Source organism: Narcine bancroftii, chromosome 7, assembly GCF_036971445.1.
Source record: "Narcine bancroftii isolate sNarBan1 chromosome 7, sNarBan1.hap1, whole genome shotgun sequence".
Classification (NCBI taxonomy): domain Eukaryota; kingdom Metazoa; phylum Chordata; class Chondrichthyes; order Torpediniformes; family Narcinidae; genus Narcine; species Narcine bancroftii.
In genome coordinates this window covers 192,188,378-192,212,685 of record NC_091475.1, presented here as the reverse complement: position 1 = coordinate 192,212,685, position 24,308 = coordinate 192,188,378, and the positions used below count along the sequence as shown (strand labels likewise).

Below are 24,308 nucleotides of genomic sequence, written 5' to 3'. Positions count from 1 at the left end.
AAAGGGTTTGATGACTCTGGGCCTGCATTCACTGGAGTTAAGAAAGATGGAGGAAAGGCAAGGGGGTGGGGGAATTTCATGGGGCATCACAATCAGCATAGCGGCTAGCACAACGCTGTTACAGAGCCAGTGATTGGGACCAGGGTTCAAATCCCACGCTGTTTGTAAGGAGTTTGTACGTTCTCCCCATGTCTGCATGGGTTTCCTCCCAATGTTCAAAAATGTACAGGGGTTGTAGGTGTAATTGGGCAGCACATTCGGGCATTGGAGTGCCAGCTGGAGCATGTGTGGTGCGTTCAGGTGTTAGAGTGCCGGCTGGAGCATGCGCAGTGCGTTCGGGAGTTGGAGTGCCGGCTGGAGCTTGCGCAGTGCGTTCGGGTGTTAGAGTGTCGGCTGGAGCTTGCGCAGTGTGTTCGGGTGTTGGAGTGCCGACTGGAGCTTGCGCAGTGCGTTCGGGTGTTGGAGTGTCGGCTGGAGCATGAACAGTGTGTTTGGGTGTTGAAGTGCCGGCTGGAGCATGAACAGTGTGTTTGGGTGTTGAAGTGCTGGTTGCAGCACATGCGGTGGGGCAGGGTGTGAATCAGGAGTTTAGATAGAATATTAAAAACATGGTGGCAACTAGAGAAGGGTGAGTGAAATGCTCACAATTTTAGTTGACTGTAATCTTAAATGATACAGGAGGTTTATACAAATGTTATTTATGGATATTTCATTTCAACATTAAAGAAGATTATTTCAAGTTTATGTGTTAAAATAATGGATTAAAAAACACCTGGTACTGAAATTCATTGAAAATGGGTCATTGATAAGTGTCTCACTTATCTTTCAAATGACTATTTATTGGATCAAAGTCGCTATATTTAATCATGTTTGGAACAGAAAATTGAAGGTTAGAAGAAACTCTCTGTGCTTTGGATTGATATTGCAAGTTATACGTCGGCGTTCTTGGAAATGCCTCGAGTTGGGGGAAGTTTGTAATCCACATCTATGCGCTATGAGTACCAGCCAGAGATGGATTTAAAGTTTCTAAGCAATAGCAAAGCGTCTTATAATCACATTGGTGAAGCCTTTTCTTGAAAATCAGTGATATTATTTATGGATGCTGCACTTGTTAATAGCAGCATGTTACAGCCATTAGAAGTAGTAGGTTTAAGTCTGTGGACTTCTGTGTATTTGTGGAAGGTTTGAACACAGTTTGGATTTTGCTGCCACAAGTCCATTGGGGACTGTTGATTTGGCTTGTGTTGTGTGTGCTTGAAAGACGGTGGAACAAGATGAGTGAAGATGGTCGCAGCAGCTGCGAATTTCCTGTTTAAGAAGCAACGTATCGAAGACATGAAAGTTGCGGATCTTAGAGAAGAACTGAGACAACGGAAACTAGATACAAATGGAATTAAAAGTGTTATCATTGCAAGACTGAATTTGACAAGGAAAGAAGCCAAGGCTTCGATTGATGGGAATGAAGACATTGTAAAATCATTGCAAAAGCCAAAAGGTGCTGAAGATGTGTCACCAAATGGTGAAGAAGATGCAACAGTTGTACAATTTGAATTGGAGAAAGAGTCAAGTATTAAATGAACATTTGACCTGCAGGAAGAAATACAAGCAGGTGACAGTGAGTCAAATGTTGAGTAAACAAAGTGGTTCTGGTTCAAACTCCAGAGTTTCTAGTACAACGTCAACGTGTTTAAAATGTAGAGCTGAAAAGGCCACTATTGATGCAGAACATGAATGGCTTACGGATAAGTATGTCTTAGAAGAAATAGAGGAAGTGCAGGTGGAGCAGATTTGAAGGGAGCGGTAGCTGAATCAGGAGCAGGTAAGGAAGCAAAAGGAGCAAACAGAATTTAGAAAAAGAAGAGCTGTTATTGATTCCTTCTCAAATGCACTAGAAGGTTCAGAGGTATCTGGTATTCAAAGTAGATTACCTAAAGTGAATGACGGTATGGAATCATATTTAAAGAAAGAGCCACAGGAAACTAAACCAATTATTAAGACAGATATCTTAGTACCACAGGTACAAGCCATGCATATACAAAAACAAATCCTTCCAGAGTGCGGTGTAACCAAGCCACATGTACCAGTGATAACATATGCTGACAGAGCTGCGGCTTGGGTTCAATCAAATCCTGCAGCTTCTTTGGCATTCAAGTAAAGCATCTGAAAGATGGTGAACCTACTCCAGATACATTACCTGCTACAAGAGGCGGTGAACTATCAGCCATGAACACTATCAGCCATGAGAAGAGACAATGAAATAGCTGCATCATTAATCTAGCTACCATCTTTGCCCAAGAAGGAGATTCAAGGTTTTGATGGAGACCCACTTCAGTACCAAGCGTTCACGAGATCTTTTTGATGCAATATTGAAAACAAGCATCAAGACCCTGAAGATCATCTTTATTATTTGGAAATGTTTACAGAAGGAGTGCCAAAGGAACTTGTAAAGAGTTGCCAACATATGTTCTCAGATAGAGGATTCGACAGTGCTAAGTATTTACTAGAGGAGAATTTTGGCAACAAACATCGAATTGCTTTAGCTTATATGGATAAAACCCTTAAATGGACATCAATAAAACTGAATGATGCAAAGGCTTTCCAAGAATACACTCTCTTTTTAAGAGGGTGTTGTAATGCTATGGAAGACATTAATGAGCTCGATATGCTTAGTAATATCAAATTATCTTAGATAAATTACCCTACTGCATGAGGGAATGAGGGATGGATGAAGACATTTGGCTTGTGATTTCCAGAAAAAAATTCGATCAAAGAGCTACCTTAAAGGATTTGGTGGATTTTCTAGAACAGCAGTTCTAGAAAGACACCCAATATAAGGAAATACCAGAGGCAGTTCAATGGGGAACAAAGATGTAAGGAGGTTTAACTCACAGGCTAGTCCAAAACTGAAAAGGAGTATTTTTGTTACTACTATGTCGATTATAAATAAAGAAAAAGATAAAATAATTAAGGACAAGGAGAGTTTCCCTACTGAGAAGAGTTTGTTTGTTTTGTAAAGGTGGACCTGCTTTGGAAATGTGTTTACGGTTGGAAAAGAAGGAACACAAAGAGAAAAAATTGCTTTTTTTAAGAAAAATTGAATATGTTCTGCTGTCTGTGTCAAGGCACATCAGTGAAAACTCCAAGAAGTGACTTCATTGTATCAAATGCAATTTTAAACATCCTAAAATACTGCATCAAAGGAACAAGGAATTGGAAAAAGACCAAACAGAAACAAAGGAAGCAGCAGAAAACAGTGTTATAGCCTCAGTTCACACAAGTGGTCTTAATGGGACCAGTAAGGATAACTGTAAACTCTCAATAGTGCCTGTACAAGTCAAAAGCAAGAATGGAAATGTAGTAATATGGACTTATGCATTTCTTCACCCAGGGAGTACTGCATCTTTTTGCCCAGTGGGACTGATGAATAAATTTAATCTTCAAAGAAGAAAGTCGAAGATTACGTTGAACACCATGGGACAAAAAAAGGTCGTTGAAACCAGGATTGTTTCAGGCTTGGAGGTTGCTGGGTTGTATAACAAAAAAATTTGTGATCTTCCAAATTTATAGACTCAGAAGACTGCCTGTTCATGAAGGAAATATTCCACCTAATGGCAATGTTCATCAATTGTTTTATCTGTGGAAGGTTTATCTATCTGGTTAATTCTGAGGTAGAGATGCTGATTGGTTCAGATGTAAGGTTTTGGAGCCACTAGATGTAATATGAAATAGGGGAGATGGACCTTATGCTGTTAAAACTGGGCTTGGATGGACAGTTAATGGACCTTTAGAAGGAAATAATATATTGCTCAGGAACAATTAAAGACAAGTGTAAAAAGGATTTCGGTGGTAAAAGTTGATGAGTTGTGCAAAAGACTGTAAATAAGAAATGTACTTCTGTAGAAAGGAAAACAGATCAATGTGAAAATAAATCAAAGGCATCTAAAGCAACAATGAAGGAATTATTTTCATGATATATGGATGAAAATGAAGTATTAGAAGATGTTGCAAATACTGCCGGCGATTATTGCTGTGTAATTGAATCAGAGGGAGGACTAAAACCAAATTTGAAAGCGGTTTTTGTAGCTCAGAGAATACAGCAGCCAGAGTTAATGAGGAAATCTCGCAACATGCTGCAAAAATGGCAAACGCAGAAAATTGCACTGATGGAATAAAGGAACATGTAACTGACAACTTTGATGAAATTGCATTCAGAGAACAAAATGTTGAAAAAGGGCTTGGAAATATTAAGTAATCACCAAAAGAGCGAACGGAAAAATTCTAACGTTGTACTTGAAAACAAAACTGGATTTCAAAAGGATGAGAATGAATTCAATGATTATTCAGTTTTCAAAGATCCAGAGAAAGGTTGGCAAGAATAAAGATTTAATTACAAATAAAATTTTCAAAGTCAGAAAGCGAAAGTAAAGAATAACTGCTGAAGAAATGAATATTGAGGAAAGAGATTCAACATTATCAAAATGTAAAAGGTTAGAGGATGAGATTCATCTTTCGAAAGAAAACAAGTCATTGGTTAATAGTCAACAAAACAGTTGACTACAGAAAATAAACAAGAATGTAACTTGAAGAATCAGTTACTAACAATGTAGAAAGAAAGAGAAATTGCACTTGCACAATGTGACAAACAAGATGAAGAAATAATGTTGGTTTGAATTTTGTTTATTTATAACAAATAAACTGCAATCGTGTCTGCCTGTCCCGCATCGGACTTGTCAGCCACAAACGAGCCTGCAGCTGACGTGGACTTTTTACCCCCTCCATAAATCTTCGTCCGCGAAGCCAAGCCAAAGATTTATAACCAACTGTGAAAAAGAAAAAAAAGATGCGCATATCTGTTGCAGAGAAAGTTAAAGAGACTTGTTCATTAAAATCAAGAGGATCAAATAAATGTTCAAAATTTGGTGTTGAGTTCAAATTCTTCCTATGAGAAGCAGAATGTTGAAGAAAAGAGGAAAGCCAAACAACGTGAAGAGGTACCTCATGTTAAACTCGAAGGGAAAGCTGTGTCTATTTCGTTTGAGGAAGATTTAAGATTTACTCATCGACGTTTTAACTCAAAGATTCTGGAGAAATGGAACTTTTATGTGTAAACTAACTTTATTTTGAAGTTTGCACACGACACAGGTTACAGACTTTATTGACCCAGAGTGGTGGTCAAGATCACTTTTTTTTCCCAAGGCTATGTGTTGGTAACCTCTGGCCTTATGAAGAAAGAAGATTTGTATAAAGTTTAAATTTTTATATGTTATTTGTATCATTGTGTAATTATTATTTAAGACGTTACATCGAATTATAATAATTAGGGACCAAAATGTGTAAATCTTTTACTTACCCGGTTATGTTGGCATCCTGTTTGGTTCCCGCGAGTGTCGGAGGCATCCTGAGTTAGTTTTACTTTCTGCGGCCATCTTTGTTGTTGTCCACGTGCATGGTTCCAGGAGCATGCGCAGTGCATTCGGGTGTTGGAGTGCCGGCTGGAGCAGGAGCAGTGGGTTCGGGTGTTGGAGTGCTGGCTGGAGCATGAGTGGTGCGTTCGGGTGTGGGAGTGCTGGCTGGAGCAGGAGCAGTGGGTTCGGGTGTTGGAGTGCTGGCTGGAGCAGGAGCAGTGGGTTCGGGTGTGGGAGTGCCGGCTGGAGCATGAGTGGTGCGTTCGGGTGTTGGAGTGCCGGCTGGAGCATGAGTGGTGCGTTCGGGTGTTGGAGTGCCGGCTGGAGCATGAGTGGTGCGTTCGGGTGTTGGAGTGCCGGCTGGAGCATGAGTGGTGCGTTCGGGTGTTGGAGTGCCGGCTGGAGCATGAGTGGTGCGTTCGGGTGTTGGAGTGCTGGCTGGAGCAGGAGCAGTGGGTTCGGGTGTGGGAGTGCTGGCTGGAGCTTGAGTGGTGCATTCGGGTGTTGGAGTGCCAGCTGGAGCATGAGTGGTGCGTTCGGGTGTTGGAGTGCTGGCTGGAGCAGGAGCAGTGGGTTCGGGTGTGGAAGTGCTGGCTGGAGCAGGAGCAGTGGGTTCGGGTGTGGGAGTGCTGGCTGGAGCATGAGTGGTGCGTTCGGGTGTTGGAGTGCCGGCTGGAGCATGAGTGGTGCGTTCGGGTGTTGGAGTGCCAGCTGGAGCATGAGTGGTGCGTTCGGGTGTTGGAGTGCCAGCTGGAGCATGAACAGTGTGTTCAGGTGTTGAAGGGCCGGTTGCAGCACATGCGGTGCGGCAGAGTGCAAATTAGGAGTTGAGGTAGAATATTAAAAACATGGTGGCAACATAGGGTGAATGAAACACTCACAACTTTAGTTCACCATGATCAATATCTTTATACAGATATTATTTATGGATATTTCATTTTAACATTAAAGAAGATAATTTCAAGTTTTTGTGTTAAAATAAAGGATTAACATACATCTGGACGTATTAAATGTAATTGAAAATGCATCTCTAATAAGTGTCTCACTTAGCCTTTAAGTGACTATTTATTGGATTGAAAGTCGCTATAGGCTGAATAGAATGGTGGTGGAAAAGATGTTTCCAGTAGTGGGAGTGCCTAGAACCAGAGTGCACAGCATCAGAATAAAATGATGTCCTTTTAGAATAAAGATGAGTGAAATGTCTTCAGCCAAGGTGAGGAATGTGTGGAATTCATTGCCACTGGAAGTCAAGTTGATTTAAAGTGGAGGTTGATAGGTTCCTGATTTTTTTTTTAATTTAAATGTTATTTACAACACAATAGAAGCTGATTTCAGCCATTTAAACCCATGCAGCCCAATTACACCCAATTTAACCTCCAACCCTGTTTGTGTTTTAGAGGGTGCGAGGAGACCGGAGCACCCAGGTAAAACCCATGTAGACATGGGGAGTACACACAAGCTACTTACAGACAGTGCCAGATTCAAATCCAGGTTGCTGGTACTGTAATAGCATCACGCTTACCTCTACACTAATTATTATTAGTAAGGGTGTCAAAGGTTATGGGGAGAAGGCAGGAAAATGGGGTTGAAATGAAGAATTCATCAACCTTGATCCAAATCGCAGAGCAGCATATTGGGCTAAATGGCCTAATTCAAGTTTACTGATCATGCTACCTACATCATCGTTCAGGGGCCTTGCTGTTTAGCGTGGGCAATCACGTCTCTCCATGCATCACGATCTCTGACACTCTCAATTGTAGTTTTTGCCTCCCCTGTTCTCCTTCGGTGAAGGCTCCATCCTTGGCTGTAGTCTATGTTGGGTTCATGATTATACAGGGAAACATACTAAAGTGATTTCCTGTTGCCTTCTTCAGTCGTGGTGTCCATACTGGAAGGGTAACCCTGGCTCTTGATCAGCAGATTCATCTGCCCAGCGTTTTTAGTTTTACAACCATAAATTCCAATTTGTAGAACACACTTACTAAAAATATTCACCACCTGCGATCCATGGCTTCATGTGATCCTGATTGGGAGGCTAAACAGGTACTACACCTTGCCCAAGGGTGACCTATAGGAACAATTCACTGACACTGAATGCTACCTACATCTACATCCAAATCATTCTTGCATTTGCTCATTCCTATTTTACGTACACAAATGTTTATTCAAATGACAACATGATAAAACTACACAAACTAGACACAGAACTACAGCTAAACATGCTATTTACATTCACGATAAGCGGTTAATATCACCCCTCTGTTACATACAACTTACGGGTTCAATTTAAAATCTGATTTTCAACATCGACATCACACTCAATTCCCCCGGAGGGCTCATTGTTCCTGGAACTCGCCCACCTTCCCCTCAGATACTGCGTGTTCTTGCTCTAACATGCGCAGGCCAATGCATTTGCTACTGGCACACAGTCACAGAGTCCTGAATTCAATCCTAACCTTGGATGCTATTGGTATGCACATTGCATGCTCTCTCCATGATTGTGTGGGTCTCTGTCATGTGCTCCAGTAGCCTCACTGTATGCTGGCAGACAACATGACCACAGTGATCCCCTCTTCAGTGTAAACTAATAGGAAAAAAGAATCAAAAGGAAGTTGATGGGCATGTGCGAGAGAAAACAAACAGCACTGACAAAAGGAAATAAGGATGGGGAGGATCACTTAGCTAGGACCTGGTCTGGAGCTCATGGGTTGGAAGGTTTCCTTCTGCCTAATTTTAAATGGGAAGTTACAAAAGTTTGTCTTTTTATGCTAAAGCACACACAATGATTGTGGAAATCATGCCATTAAGAAACTAACCTTAGATCCAAGGTGGCGGTAGAGGGATAGTAGAAAGACTCTCGAGCTCCCCAGAAAGTAAAGTATAAAAGACTGTGTTACGAGCCCAGAGGACCCCAAACCCCAGCAGGAATAGAAATTCACCAAGACAAATGGTTACGTAAACAAAAGTTGTTGTTAATTATCTTTAAACATGAAAACAGAATTACACTTTAACTTATCACTATTAACTTACTTTACCTAACTTAACCCCCTTCTAGTTCTAAGCACACGTGTATGTAATGTGTATGTAAGTTCAGAAAAGTTCTTTGATTCACAGTCCAATCTCACTTCTCATTCCTCCAAGTTGACTGGTTGTAGGCAATTCATATACTGTGCACAGAATTTAACATGTATAAAGTTTATCAGGCTTTGGTGCTTGAAAGGTAAATGGTTACCACTCAGGAAGGTTCTTGTTGGTTTTCAGAGAGCGAAGTGTTGTTCCAGGACATTCACAACTGATGTACTTCCATCAGTCACCTCAGTGTCTTGCTGACGGAACTTGCCTCATCAGGGTTTTCCAGATGATAACCTCTTTCTTTCAGGTCACCACAGAGTTCCTTTTTGTTTCACTTATTCCAAGTGAAACATTAGACAGCCAGTCCTCTCCTCTTGCATGAACCGCAATGGCTTCAACCAAGCTATCCTCCAAAAATTTGCCAGTTTGTCCTGTTTCAGTTTCAGCAACTTCTGCTGGCTGTAACATTGATCTCTGTTTCTCTATCTCTCTCTGATACTAAGACAAAGCCTGTTTGACTCTCTCTGCTTGCCAAACCATATGACCCTCTTACAACAGCAAAACTCTCCTGTAGACAATAGGAGCCAGCACTCTTTTTCATCTATTGCTTTTGGGTAAACAAGAACCAGTGTAGTGATTCTTCAAAGCTCTTGCAAAAAGGTGTGAGAACCCACGATGACTCCAGTATTATCAGAGCTCCAGCACTTTAAATAAGATCTGTTTTAAAGTGTTTGCATGTGACCTACCCTTACAAACCTTTCCCAATCTCTCAGAAACATTTCTATCTACTCAATCACAACAGAAAAATAAGAAATCACCCTAAACATTATCAGGAAAGAATAAGAATAGCACAAGAAGGGAATGGGAAAGAAGGTAAAGACATAAATTTTAGAGAGAATAGAGAAAATGAAGAACGGGAAGGACTCACCTTGTGGTCAGGAAGGAGAGGCCAAATGCGGGCCTTCCCAGAGTCCGATGATAGTGGCGGTGGTGGCAGGATCACAACATCCTGACCTCCAATGGGATGAAACTCACCAGGAACAGTGAGCGAGGGCAGCCCTAGAGGTGGTAGGAGTGCCATCAGGCATGGACAGTGAAGAGGCCAATGCAGAGCAGCATCAGGAATTTGAGACATCGGGCTTGGCGGTTGGCAGGAGTGGCAGGGCCAGAGAGGCATCAGGATCGGAGGGATGGAAGAAGGGTCAGGAGACTCAACATCGGAGAATGAGGAGGAAGAGGAAGATGTAGAAGAGAAGGAAGAACACAGGGGAAAGAGAAGGACATTGAACAGAGAAGAACAGAAAAGAAAGGAGGTAGAGGGCTTAATGCCCTCTACTAGGGATATAATGGAGGCCATTGGCCAGATTAAAAGAATGACGGAAAACGCTGGTAGCAGGCCATTGGGTGATTAAGGAGAGACATATGAAAGAGATTAGCAACTTTGAACAGGACATAGCCTAATTGGAAAAAAGATTATGATGGATCAGGTTTGGAAGAAAATATAAGAAATTAATGAATAAAAAGCTCAAATATAATATAATGCAAACATATAAGACAGAAAAGTTGATCTTAAGAGCTAGACAACAGTATTACGAGTTGGGGGAAAGGGCCTATAAAGTCTATCTTGGCAGGTGAGGTCAGAAGAGGTCTCAAGAACAATCAATGCAATCCAAATGGGGGAAAGCACAAATTAACAGAACTAATGGAAATAAATGAAACATTTAGAAAGTTCTATAAAGAGCTGTTTGAATCAGAGTTGGTGCTAAAATAGATGATTTCTTACTTACATTGGAACTACCAAATTTGGATCAGGAGGATCGAGAGGGGCTAAGTGCCCCCTTCTCTAGAGAAGCCTGAGCTTTTTGCAGACTGCTAAATCACCGCTTAATTTTATAAAGAATGTAAAGATCTCTTAATGCCCCTTCTTATAAAGGTGGTGGATCAGACGGTTGAGACGCATACGCTCCTGGAGTCTTTCTCAACAGACTAAGCAAAACAAAAAGGAACTCTGTGGTGATCCTGAAGAAAGACAGGGACCCATTGAAGCCCTCCTCCTATAGGCCCATTTTATTAATGAATGCAGATTATAAAATCATAGCAAACGCATTGGTCAATAGCAGCGGAATATTTGCCAAAATTAAGAATCCAGACCAAGATGGATTTGTACAAAAGAGGCAATCAGCAGACAATATAGCTAAATTGCTTAATATAGTACAACTGGCACAGTCAGGGGTGGATCCAGGTGTGGCCGTAGCTCTGGATGTGGAAAAAGCCTTCAATAGATTGGAGTGGGACTTTCTGTACAAGGTACTAGAGAAATTTGGATTGGGACAAACATTTATTAATTGGGTTAAGACACACTATTATAAATCCCAAGCTAAAATTATTACAAACGGGCAAATATCTCCAGTGTTATCATTGAGTAGGTCCAGTAGGCAGGGTTGTCCACTGTCTCCAGTGCTCTTCATACTGGCCATTGAGCCACTGGCTGAAGCCATTTAACAGGATTCACACATAAAAGGGTTCAAAGTGGCCCAAGAGGAGCATAAAATCAATCTATTTGCTAATGGTGTGTTGGTATATTTGACAGATTCTGGACAGCCATTGGCCAAGCTGATGACAACACTGGAAGATTATGGGAAGATCTCTGGTTATAAGATAAATCTGGACAAGAGTGAATTTTGCTTATGTCAAAGGGAAATTATTGACAATACCAACAGGGAAGTCTATTCAAATGCCCACAAGAAGGCATTAAATATCTGGGGATAAAAGGAGACAAGGAATTGTGCAACTTTTTTGCTCCCGAAGATTGAGGACAATCTCTGTAGAAAGAGAACTCCACCCATAACTTTGGTGGGCAGAGTTAACTGTGTTAAAATGAAGGTGATGCTCAGGCTACAATATCTATTTCAGTCTTTACCCAGGGCTTCTTTAAGATGTTCAGTGGAATGGGAAAATGATTGAAATAGATATTGTAGCCTGAGCATCACCTTCATTTACCTGGGGAATCTCCATGGAAAAGTTGACTTGAGGTTACAAACTGGGATGTTATGTTATTGGGTGGCTCAGGTGAGGTTTATTGCCTCACTCTTTGAGGGAGGGAACCCCCCCACCCCCCCAATCCTGGGCACAAATTGAACTTCAAGCAGCAGGAGAAAATATGTGTTTCATATTAGTGACAGCCCGAAGCTGGGCTTACACAGGTCAAAGGAAAGATGGAAGACGGACTTGGGCACAACAATTCACAAGTGGTACTGGTCAGATCTGTGCTTGAACAGCAAGACAGCTGTTAATAATGCCAGGTATAGGTTGGTGCAATACAACTTCCTGCATCAACTGTACCTCACACCACAAAAATTACATAAATCTAAATCAGAAATTACAGAAATGTGCTTTAAGTGTGGTGTGGAGATTGAAACCTTTATCCATTCAACCTGGCTGTGTACAAAGGTGAGATCCTTCTGGGGGGACCTGGGGGTCATAATGAAAAACATTACAAAGGTGGATTTTCCACAAGATCTGGAATTGTACCTTCTGGGAAACATTATGGACATGGTGTAGCAGCCCGCAGCCCATTCCACGGGCTGACACAGCAAACAGTCGTCGAACATGACAATCGGGCAGACAGCATGCCGGATGAGATGCCAACTCCCTTAGGTTGCAGGAATAGCAGTTGAATCGGCCAATCATAGCCAGCTGAACATAGGGGGTCCAATCCGGGCCCATGCATCTGGGTCAACCAATCAGCAGCTGGCCTCGCTCAAGCCACACCCCGGTGGTGATACGACCGGCTGCTTATAAAAGGCAGAGCTGCAGACCAATAATGTCAGTGTCGATTACACTCCCTTGGTGTGCGAATCTTCTTTCTACCTTGAGCTATAACCCGAGTTATAACTGTAGCAGCCCCGATACAGTAGTGATCCTGACTGGTCGAAACGACGAGGGAGGAACAGCCTACAATCAACACTGTAGTGTTGAAACTGCCAGACTTCTGGATGTCGCAACCACAGATGTGGTACCAGCAGGCCGAGGTGCAGTTCGCCATTCGCTGGATCTTCATAGATGACATGTGCTACTACCACATGGTCAGTGGCCTTGATCAAGACACCAAAGCCTGCATCATCGACTTCCTCCAGCAGCCCCCGGAGCAAGGGAAGTACGTTGCCATCAAGGAGCTATTAACCCACACTTTCGGGCTCTCAAAGCACGAGCGCGCGGTCCGACTGCTGCACGTTGATGGATTGGGGACAGAGCCCCTTCTGCCCTCATGAGCAACATGCTCACTCTCAACGATGGCCACACCTCTTGCCCGCTGTTCCAGCAGATCTTTCTGGATTGGCTGCTCATCACGGAGGAAGACTTCGATGACCCCAAGAGGATGGCTGCCCGAGCAGACGTGCTATGAGCGGCGAAGAGGGACGCCTACATTTGGCTTGGACAGGTGATGACACCTCATCAGCAACACCATGCCAGGAAGCCCACTGATCAACCATCCGACCAACCGACCACCAAATTGATGCAGTACTGTTTCCATCATCAATGGTGGGGTACCGAGGCCCGTTAATGCTGCTCCCCCTGTGCATTCCAGGGAAACACCAAGGCTGGCCATCATTGATGGCTGTGTTGACTGGCCAACTGCATAGTCTTCTCCACATCCAAGACTCCCTGATAGGCCAACATTTCTTGGTGGGCACAGTACAGCGTCCTTCCCCCGTCCAGCCTAGAAGCCCGCAATGGCAAGGTGGGTCGAGAGGCTTGAACAACAAACAGTTCCAACATTCAGACATTGTGCACCTGTACAATTCCTCTCCACTTTGGGGACTGACAATTCACCTGGTAGTTTACGGTGGCGGCCGTACAACAACCGTTACTGAGTGCCGAGTTCCTGAGAGCCAACTCGCTACTGATGGGCATTAAGGGGCGTCGGCTGGTACACGCCCGGACATTTCAGACACTCTCGCTCAAGGGCACCTAACTTACTAACCCCCATCTACACTTGGTGAGTACTGCTGACAACGAATTCACTCGAGTCTTAGCGGAATTCCCCTCCATCCCCATGCCCCATTTCAACTCAGCGAAATCCGAACACAGGGTGAGACACCAAATTATCATAGAGGACCATCCCCTCCACGCCAGGATGTGGCGTCTCCACCCGAGAAACTCAACCTGGCTAGAGAAGAATTTTGAAAGATGGAGGAACTCGGTATTGTATGGCACTCCGATAGCCCATGGGCCACCCCCCTCCATATGGTACCCAAGGCAGCGGGAGGTTGGAGTCTATGTGGAGACTTAGCAACTAGTTTTAAACTGTCCAAGTACTAAATTCAGTCTGTGATGGTCGACTTGGCAATAGCCAGGAAAGGTATAGCGGTGATGTGAAAGTCCAAATCCCAACTAAATATTTCATGACGGAATATGGAAATGCAGAGTTGTATTTCCCTGGAGAAAATCACATACAATTTAAGGAGGAAATATGACACATTCATTGGAGTGTGGCAACCTTATTTAAACACATAAACACACAGATATAATTTCATTTCTTCAGAATAAAGAAAATGAAGTAATCCATCCCAGCAGGGAAACTATTGAGATCAAAGAAGTGGGATGTGGCGCAGACGACGTGCTCTTGTTTTTTGTCTCTGACCCCCTTTTTATTTATAAGTGCCTGAGGTTTTGTTTCAGTTTTTTTCCTTTAGCTTTTCAAAATGTTACGAGCCCAGAGGACCCCAAAACCCAGCAGCAACAGACATTCACCAAGACAAATAGCCACCCAAACAAAAGTTGCCCCCAACCATCTTTCAACATGAAAATAGAATCACACTTCAATCCATCAACACCATCTTAACTAACCTAACTCCCTTCTAACTCCAAGCTCACATGCGTGCAATATGCACGCAAGTTCAGAAAAGTTCCCCAATCCACAGTCCAATCTCACCACCCACTCCTCCGAGCCCACTGACTGCAGGAAACTCCCATACTGTGCACAGAACTCAACATTCATGAAGTTCACCAGGCCTTGGTGCCTGAAAGGCAAATAGCCACCTCTCAGGAAGGCTCCCATCGTTTTTCAGAAAGAGACCCGCCGCTCGCTGGCATCCACATCTGACTCCCTGAAACCAGCCATTTCAGTGTCCCACTGAAGAAACCTGCCCCATCAGGGTCCTCCAGACGACAACCTCCCTCCTCCAGGTCAGCTCAGAGCCCCCCTCCGCCTCTCCCATTCCAAGAGAAACACCAGGCAGCCAGTCCTCTCCTTTTGTATGAACCACAAGGGGTCCAACCAGGCTGAACCAAGCACCCACAACCCTTCCAAATGGGGCCCCTTGACAATCCCACCAGCCTATCCTACTCCTATCCCAGCTGCTACTGAACTGTAAAACTGCAGAACCGAACTCTCTCTCTCTCTCCCCCAGAGAAAAGCCTGTTTTATTCTCTCTGCTTGACCCTCTTAGAACAGCAAGTTCCATACCAGACATACCAGAGTTCCATACCAGAGCCTGTGGCTCTGACAAGCTCTTCCATCTGTTGCCTTTTTGTAAACAACAATCCATTAGTGAAGTCTCTTGGCCATTCTCCAAAGCTTTTGCAACGTCTCTTGGAGCCGGCCTGACTAGCATGAGCAGAGCTCCAGTATTTTAAATAAGATCTGTTTTAAAGTGTTTGTATGTGACCTACACTAAAAAACCTACCCCAATTTATTTCCCAAAAACATAGCTATAATCTGTCACAAAAATGGTCATTTACCTTTGTGTTTTTGTTTTTGCACTTACGTAATTTTATTCGGAGGCGGAGTGGGGGGGGGGGGGGGAGAATGCGGGGATCATCTATAGAGAGAGGGGGAGATTTGGGGGGGGAGGAACAGACTCTGTATGTTATACTTAAATGTTGAAAGAAATCTAAATCTATATGAGTCTTTGAAAATGAAAAGTAAAATATTCAAATCAAAAGGAAACTAGCTTTACGCCACATTAAGAATTGTAAACATTATAATATATTACCAAAATTTCCAATCGTACCGTGGGGGACCTCAGGCTGTATTCACTAACCTACCACTGCCCATCCCAGTAACACATTGCAAGTCAGAAGTGTTAATCATAGGATTCATAATTTTAACCATGTGTGGGGATCAGAACGAGCCGCAGAGGGAAAGAAGAGGAATGAGCATTGGATTAAAGAAAACTAGAGAATTGATTTCCAAAGCTACAATTTTTTTCCAGCCCTAAATTCAAATCACTTCAATCCTCTAGGTACATCCATTCTGACCACTATTTTGACCCCAAAAACGCTGAATACAAATTCCTGCAACAACCCCTCCTTGGCCAATGTGCTCATTGAACACTTCAAGATCCAATGAAGCAAATGATTTCAGATAAGCAGCCTTTTAAGTTTGTATCAGATCTAACCAGTCCATCTGGACACCCTCCAACCAGATGTCATTAACACAACTTCTCGGATTTCCATTAAAGCATTTCCCCTCACCCCAATCTTTGTCCCTGTCTCCTTTCCCCTAGTTCTCTCTCTCTACCACCCACCCCCCCCCCCCCAACTTTTCCCTCTGTCTCCTTTCACAGAGCCAAAATCAATTCCGAAGCACCTCTTATACCCAGTCAACACTTCTTGTGTGGGTCTGGACTCCTCCCCCTCACAGGTTGTAACTCAGACACCGGACTGATTTTGCTTATACTTCCAAGAGGAGCTCAGGCCCAAATCGCCGGTGATTTACTTTCACCTCTTAGGTATGGTCACTGAGTTCCTCCAGCATTTCTGTGCGTTTTGACCCGGTTCTGACAAAGAGATAACACGAGCTGGGGGGCGGGGGGGTTCTCTCTCTATAGATGATTCTTCAGAAGCCAAATATTTCCAGTGTCTAACATCCCACAGCCTCAGTTTGATTGGCTGCAATTCATCTGCTTGCCTCACCTCTCTCTCTGCAGGCACTACCACCCATTTGGACCCCCTCAATGGTCTCCACTCTGTTCAAGGATTCCTTTGGTTCCCTGAGTCCACCCTGCCCCTTCTTAATAATTTCGAGGATCATTATTCAACTGCAAACATCACTCCCTGGGGCTGACCGGCCTGGGGAGCGTTTTCTTGTTTTTTTTTCTCTCTTTTTACTTCCTCTCTCCTTTGCTTGTTGCGACTCCCTGTTTCATAACCGACTGGATGTCGTTGTTTCACATTCCAACACATCGCCACCGAATCTCCTGATCGTGACGGAGTTAAATTGGTGCAAAACTATTCAGCTGATACAGCCTTGCCAAATAGAAAGGGATCGAGAGAGAGAAAACCTCCAACTGCTGGAAGAACTTGCTGACCAGGCAGCATCTGTGGAGGGTCGAGGCGCTGACCCAACATAGAGAGACCCAACATCAAGTCAATGTTCTTACCTGGTGTTTCTCCAGGGATGGGAGAAAGAAAAACCCCGGACCAATGAAGCAGCAAATACACAATCTCAAGAGGGTGCTTCTATCCGACTCTGTCCATCACTATTTATACAGGGGAAGCATCTGTTGATTGGTGGAGAGAGTGGTGTCCGGGCTCACTCCAACGCAAGAAAATGCGATCATCTGATCCGACAGAAACCAAAACCTTGCCAAACCCCAAAGCTGAGAGTTGCGCGGGGTGGAATGTTGACTGCAGTGAACGATCCAGATTTCTCCTTTTCAATGACCTGCTGTCCTGTGGAAGGACATTCTTGTTGGAGAATTAAAGGTCCCGTCAAACTTCATCTTGAATGTACTGTATATGTATCGAATAATATTGGTTCATGGGGATTATGAAACTTCGAGGTCGCACATACCTGCAAAGGGCGTCTAGATATATTTGACGTCCGTGGAGGGTGAACCAAAGCTCTTAAACACTCTCTTTAATCGCTAATGATGCAGGTTGAGGTTGATTCCTGCTTCGGCAACAGATAACAAGTGAAGCAAAGGACAGACTCAATATGCGTCCAGAATGTATCAGCCCGCAATTGCAACATGGATTGTTGATGGGGAGAGTGTTGGGGGCTCAACTTCTTTCACGAGCGTCGTTACCTGTTTGGAAAGTCTGTTTAGGGGGTGGGGGGGAGTCCTGATGATCTAATGCATGTCCACGTTGCCTTTCGTATTAGATTTCTGTTGACCGGACGGAGCGTTGACAAAGATCAGCTGTTTGGGGGGAGGCTGGAAGAGGTTTCGCTTTCAGCCATTGGATGGGTCACGTCCTCGCCCCGGCCACTTTCTCCACCAATAGGTCACCGTCGCGAAAAAAGGCGCAGTGTCCAATGCGAAGAGATGGCCTGGGAATTTAGATATGAATAGACCAAAGGAAAGCTGCATTGAGGGGCTGAGAGACCGAGGGGAAGCCCCTCAAATAACGGGGGGGTGGGAGGTGTGACAAGGTGCCATAGAGGTGCTAATGGTGTCAATAGATTGAACGTACAGTGTGTGGCCATCATGAAAGGAAGGGGGGAACAAACTTTGAACAGTTTGTACACATTTTAAGCCCAAAATAGTCACAATAAATGATTTACAAAAGGAAAACTGTTCACAGTTTTCTACATCCTCTCTGTTCAAATTCCATTAAAAGAAACCTGGGTGGGAATATTGGCCCAGCACCTGTTGAGTGAGAGTTGACCTTAAATCTGCTGCAGGAACTTAGTGGGGTCAGGCAGCATCTTTGCGAGATCAAGAATGGTCGACGTTTCTGGCCAAAACCCTTTCTCGAGACTGGAGGAATGCAGACTGGAAGCCAGTGTAAAGAGGTCAAGGCGGGAGGTGTGGGCAGGGCGTGTAGGGTGGGTGAAGGAGAGGAGCAGGTGCCAGTCAAAGGGAGAGGCAAGAGAAATGAAGGGGTCGGGTGGAGGAAGTTGAGTCGTACGGGCTGGAGTGGGCAATGAGGTGACAAAGGCCGCCTCTTCCCTTTGGTGGAAAGAAAGGCCAGATCAAGCCGAGGTGGGGAGGAGGTGAGGATGTGGGGGCGGGGTGTAGAGAAGAGAGTGGAAGAATCAGAGGGAAGGTTTTTTAAAATTAATTTAATTGTAGACATACAGCACGGTAACAGGCCATTTCTGCCCAAGAGTCCGTGCCGCCCAATTTGCACCCAATTAACCGACACTCCCAGTATATTTTGAATGGTGGGAGGAAATCAGAGCCTCTGGGGAATACCCATGCAGACATGAGAGAATGGACCAACTCCTTACAGACAGTGCAGGATTCGAACCCGACCGCTGGCACTCTAAAGGCATTGTGGTAACAGCTGCACCACCGTGGGGGTAGAGGGAGATGGAACCAAAGAAGAAAGGGGAATGTGAATCAGTGGCAGGTGGGTGAGGGTGGATGGGAAAAGGGCAAAAAGGGGGGAAGGGAAGCGTAAAAGGGGTTCAGGAGAAGAGAAGGCAAACATATTCACTGAAGTTCATACCACTGGATTGTAGACTGCCCAGGCAAAATATAAGGTATTGTTCCTCCAGTTTACAGTGGAGTTCACTCTGGCAATAGAGACATTGAGTATACAAACTTGGGCATCATGTTGCAGTTGTGCAAAACATTGGTTAGAGCACCTTTGGTGTATTGTGTGCAGTTCTGGATATCACACTACAAGAATGATATGTTATCAATAGAGAGGATGTAGAAAAGATTCACCAGGATATGCTCAGATATGGCAGGCTGTAAGGATGAGAAATTAGATAGGCTGGGTTTATTCTCACTGGATCATCAGACACTGAGGAGTGACCTTTTTGAGGTTTACACAATTATGAGGGTCAAATATGTCGCAGTCAGACACTTTTACCCAGTGGAAAAGGCCACAACTGGAGGGAATAGACTTAAAGTAAGAGGGGAGAAATACAAAGGAAATTTGATAGGCAGGTTTTCTACGCAGGTGGTGGTGAATTTTAAATTTGGACATACAGCACAGTAACAGGCCCTTTTTTGCCAATGAACCTGTGCCACCCAATTACACCCAATTGACCTACAACCCCCGGTAAATTTTTGGAGGGTGGGAGGACACCAAAGCATAAGGAGAAAGCCCATGCAGACACAGGAGAATGTACAAACTTCTTACAGGCAGCACCAGATTTGAATGGCACTGTAACAGTGTTCACTAACCTCGACGCTAACAGTGCCACCCAAATAAGATGGCAGCAAAGTGAGGAAGCAGATTCAATTACAGTGCATCAAAGGCATTTGGACAGGCATTTCTGTGGGAAAGTCACAGAGGGTACGGGCCTAGTACAAACAAATGGGATTAACGTAGATTGGCAAGTAGGTATGCACAAGGTGGACACAAAGGCCTATTTTTGTGCCATGCAATCTATAATTCTAAGATCAACATTACTGAGACTGATTAGTGAGGTTCTCTCTCTGCTTCTTATGTTCTAAACTGAAAGTACAAAAGTGTGGTTGAGTGTGTATCCCACATTTCCTTTAGTGAGACATGTTTGAGCTTTCCATTCCCTCTTCAGTGGGGCTTCTCCTCAGTACCAGGTTCTATATCAGTCCCCATATTCCTGGTGCAGAAAGGATTCAGATCAAGGAAGATGCATGACTTTTACCTGGCATTTGCTCCCAACTGTCCAAACAGTTAACCTGACTGCCTGGCACTTTTCCATACCCAGGTGATTCTTGGTGTGGGAGCATGCAATGCTTTTGGATGCCTTGAGTCTAACAAAAGTGCTGAAACACTGCACTGTTCTTTTGCTTTCTTTATTTTCCTCTTGTTTAATGCATATTAAATATATCCTTTATAGGGTATGCCTATTCAAAATGATACTTGAAATGCTGAATAAGCCCAGCAGAATCTGTGGAGAGAGAGGAGCAGAATGATGGAGTTGAGGTTTCAAGTCAATGACGTTTTATTAGATCAGCAGTTCTCGGTGTGTTTTCATCCACAGACCACCTGCAGTGAGATCAGGTAAGGGTTTATAGTCATACACAAAAGTACAATGTACAAATGCACTGGATGTCCTGCTTACTGCAGTTACACACGTATGAAATACACAAGTAATCCTTTACTTACCACGGACCACCAATAACAAAACCATGGACCACCAGTGGGGCAAGGCAGGTCTGACAAACTCAAGGCACTTTCCATATCACCGTTGTGGTTTTTGTTTTGGTTTGCTGGGAAATTTTATTTGTTATCAAATTCACAATGACTTGTTTAACATATCACAATGTGACATACAGATGTCTACAGAAGCTGTGATTGTAATAAAAACACACAAAAACACATCTGAGCTCAGGCCTGAAATGTTGGTAATATATCTTTGGTTGCTGCAAGACTGGCTGAGTTCCTGCAGCATTTCTGTGTGTAACACTGTTGGTTTTTGTAGCTTCGCCAGGGACCATCTTTTAAAAACCCATGGTCCGTGGGTTGAGATCACTGCACTAAATTGTTCTGACAATAGGTCATTGACCTCAACATGGAACATAGAAATCTACAGCACAGTACAGGCCCTTTGCCCACAGTGTTGGGCTGACCTAATAACCTGTTCTCACAACCACCTAGAATTTCCTTACTGTGTAATCCTTTTTTCAGTTCCATGTATCTATCTAATAGTATCTTAAAAGATCCTATTGTACCTGCCTCCACCACCACTGCTGGCAGCTCTTGCCTCTCCCCTGTACTTACTCCCAAGTACCATAAAATATTGCCCAAATCTGTTAGCTATTTCAACCCTGGAGAAAGCATCTGGCTATCCACAAGATTAATGCCTCTCATTGTCTTGTACACATCTATCAGGTCACCTTCATGCTCCATCGCTCCAAGGCAAAAAAGACCAAGTTCACTCAACCTTTCCTTCAGAAGCCACGATCTCCAATCCAGGCAACATCCTTGTAAATCTCATCTGCACCCTCTCTATGGCATCCACATCCTTCCTGTGGTGAGTTGACCAGAACAGTATTCCAAGTGGGGTCTAACCAAGGTCTTGTATAGCTGTAACAGTCCATCAAAGCTCTTGAACTTGATCCCACAGTTAATGACGGCCAACGCACAATATGCCTTCCTAACAACGCTATCAACATGTGCAGTAGCTTTGAGTGTCCTATGGACACGGACCCCAAAATCTCTCCTTTAGATGTTAATCCTTCAGATAGTACATCTTTAGTATGAGCTCCCAAGTGTTTTTTGAACTTACTGCTTTTCTTTTCTGCCTTTACTAAATCAGTTCAGGCAAAAGAGATTTAGTTTAACTTGGGCATCATGTTCAGTGCAGACTTGGAGGGCCTGTTCCTGTGTTGTTCTCATCAATGTTCTGTTTCAGCTTTTCTAATGGCATTCTTATTCACTCAGTGGTCAGTTTCTATTGAATCTACAGATATAATTTCCCCTGCTTTGCGCAAATCAACTCTTATTCCTGGAAATACATAACCAGCTTTGTCTTACTCAAAGGCTGATTTAAAAATAAAGCATACAACTCTCTTTGATTTGTGACAGTATATTGATCTGACGTTGCCACTGACATGTGTTTTATGAATTTGGAGGAGTGGTTGTGGGAAACACAAACACATCTCAGGAAATGTCAAGGGGCAAATATCAGATGAAATCCAGCAAGGGAAAACATGTTGATTTAGTGGTGCCTGGGCAGTCTTGTATCAAAATTTATATCATTTTGACAAGGTCCCACATGGGAGGTTAGTCAGGAAGGTTCAGAAGCTCAGTATTCATGGTGAGGTAGTAAACTGGATTTAACATTAGCTATACGAAGCCAGGGAGTGGTGGTGGATGATGGCTTCTCAGACTGAAGGCCTGTGACTAGTGGTGTGCCTCAGGGATTGATGCCGGGACTATTGCTTGTTATTTATATCAATGATCTGGATGATAATGGGATAAATTAGATCAGCATGTTTGCAGATGAAGGCGTTGATTGGAGGCATTGTGGACAATGAGGAAAGTTTTCAAAGCTTGCAGTGGGATGTGGACCAGCTGGAAAAATGGGCTGAAAAATGGCAAATGGAATTTAATCCAGACAAGTGTGAGGTGTTGCATATTGGAAGGACAAACCAAGAAAGATAGGGCACTGAGAAGTGCAGTAGGACAGAGGGATCTGGGAATACAGATACATAATTCCCTGAAAGTGGCATTACAGGTAGATAGGGTTGTAAAGAGAGATGTTGGCATATTAGCCTTCATAAATGATAGTATTGCAGTTGGCGTGTTATAGTAAAATTGTATAAGACATTAGTGAGGCCAATTTTGTGTTATTTTGTGTAGTTTTGGTCACCTAACTACAGAAAAGATATCAATAAGATGGAAAGAGTGCAGAGATTTACCAAGATGCTGCCTGGACTTCAGAACTGAATTACAGGGACTTTATTCTGTGGAGCACGAAGGGAGATTTGATAGAGGTATTAAAAATTATAAGGGAGATAGACAGAGTAAATGTAGGTAAGCTTTTTTCCACTGAGGGTAGGTGAGATATAAACCAACGGACAGGGTAAAGGGCGAAAGGGGAAAAGTTTAGGGAGAACTTGTTCAGGTAGAGAGTGGTCGGGTTGGGAACGAGCTGCCAGATGAAGTTGTGAATGAGGGCTCAATTTTAACATTTAAGAAGAATTTGGACAGGAGCATGGATGGTAGAGGTTTGGAGGGCTATGGACTGGATGAAGGTCAATGGGACTAGACAGAAAAATAATTCAGCACAGACTAAAGTGGGTGAAAGGCCCGTTTCTGTGCTGTAATATTCTACGGTTCTATAGTCCACTGCCATGATATAACTTTGTCTGAAAGATATCAGGGCTCACTCCTTGCCCTGCAGTTAAAATATAGGGGGTCCTACTTACTTATTATGTTCGAAGGAGGCCTTGCACCCTATAGGACCCATGGTGGCTCATAGCAGTATAATCCCAGCAGTCACATTGCCCCTCTTATTATATCCCTTTTCCTGTAACTTACTGTCTCTCGCACTCTACCCTGCACTTTTGATGTATTGTTGCATTCTCTGCTGTACTTAAAAATGGATGTACTTGTCTGGATAGCATGCAAATCAAGGTATCTCAGTGCACTTGGCAATAAACAATTCAGTTCAGTTCTGCTTTCCATCAGCTTCTCACGTCCTATCAGAGCTATCTGCCCTCTTCCTCCTATCACTGCATCTTATTTTTCCTCTTCACACTCTGACCTATATCCACCGGTGAGCCTGTATTCCTCCCCCTTCCCCTTCTCCCCTTCCCACATTTTGATTCGAACGACTGCCTGATTTTTGTCCCTCCCCAAATGCCGACTGCTCTGCTGAGTTTCCCCAACACTTTAATGTACTGCACTCAAACCCCAGCAGGTTTCTGTTTATTTCAGATCAATTCAACTCCCCTTTCATACTTTTGCCATGAATCTATGCTAAGAGGTAATTGATAGTAACCAATTAAACTGTCAGCATGTCTTTGCGTTGAGGGACGAAACTGGAACATGTGAGAATATGCAAACTCCACGTTACTGAGGTCATGGTCAATCACAGGTTCCAGGAACTGTGAAACAGTAGCACCAATTGCTGTGTCACTGTCCTGCCCCTTCCAGTAGCCACTCATACTCCAAGGATTTCTGTGGGATGTGGCCGGAAAGTGTCTTCAGTTGCTCCTCCTGTGCTCTGGTCTCAGCTGCAGGTCTTGGTCAGTATCCAGTGTGCAAGGACCTGGTTCCAAGATTAAGGCTATTTTAAGCTATAATGTCGATGATAATATTTGCACAATGACAAACGATATCAGAATTGATAACTACTTGCAAACTGGGAATCCAATAAATCTCCATCTTATGTTAAATAAAATCCAAGTTCATTTATTTTAGATGAGTGAACAGTGGCAGAATAACTGACTTTAAATCTCACCGTGGCTGAGGCATATTCATTTAATT

General features: G+C 43.6%; 1 protein-coding gene and 1 long non-coding RNA gene across 3 annotated transcripts in view; one reads left to right on the top strand and one right to left on the bottom strand.

Moving 5' to 3' along the window:
* Positions 1-17,559, bottom strand: part of LOC138739543 (dicarboxylate carrier UCP2-like) — a 52,546-nt gene extending 34,987 nt beyond the window's left edge. For both annotated transcript variants that reach the window (XM_069891831.1, XM_069891832.1), the window contains exon 1: positions 16,865-17,559. The gene's annotated coding sequence lies outside the window, so the exon portion shown is untranslated. The remainder of the gene's footprint in view (positions 1-16,864) is intronic.
* On the top strand, positions 1,728-21,339 carry LOC138739544 (uncharacterized). The gene is made up of 3 exons (XR_011342311.1): positions 1,728-1,819; positions 20,209-20,372; positions 21,204-21,339. It is a non-coding gene; the product is annotated as an uncharacterized lncRNA (long non-coding RNA).
* The last annotated feature ends 2,969 nt before the right edge of the window (positions 21,340-24,308 follow it).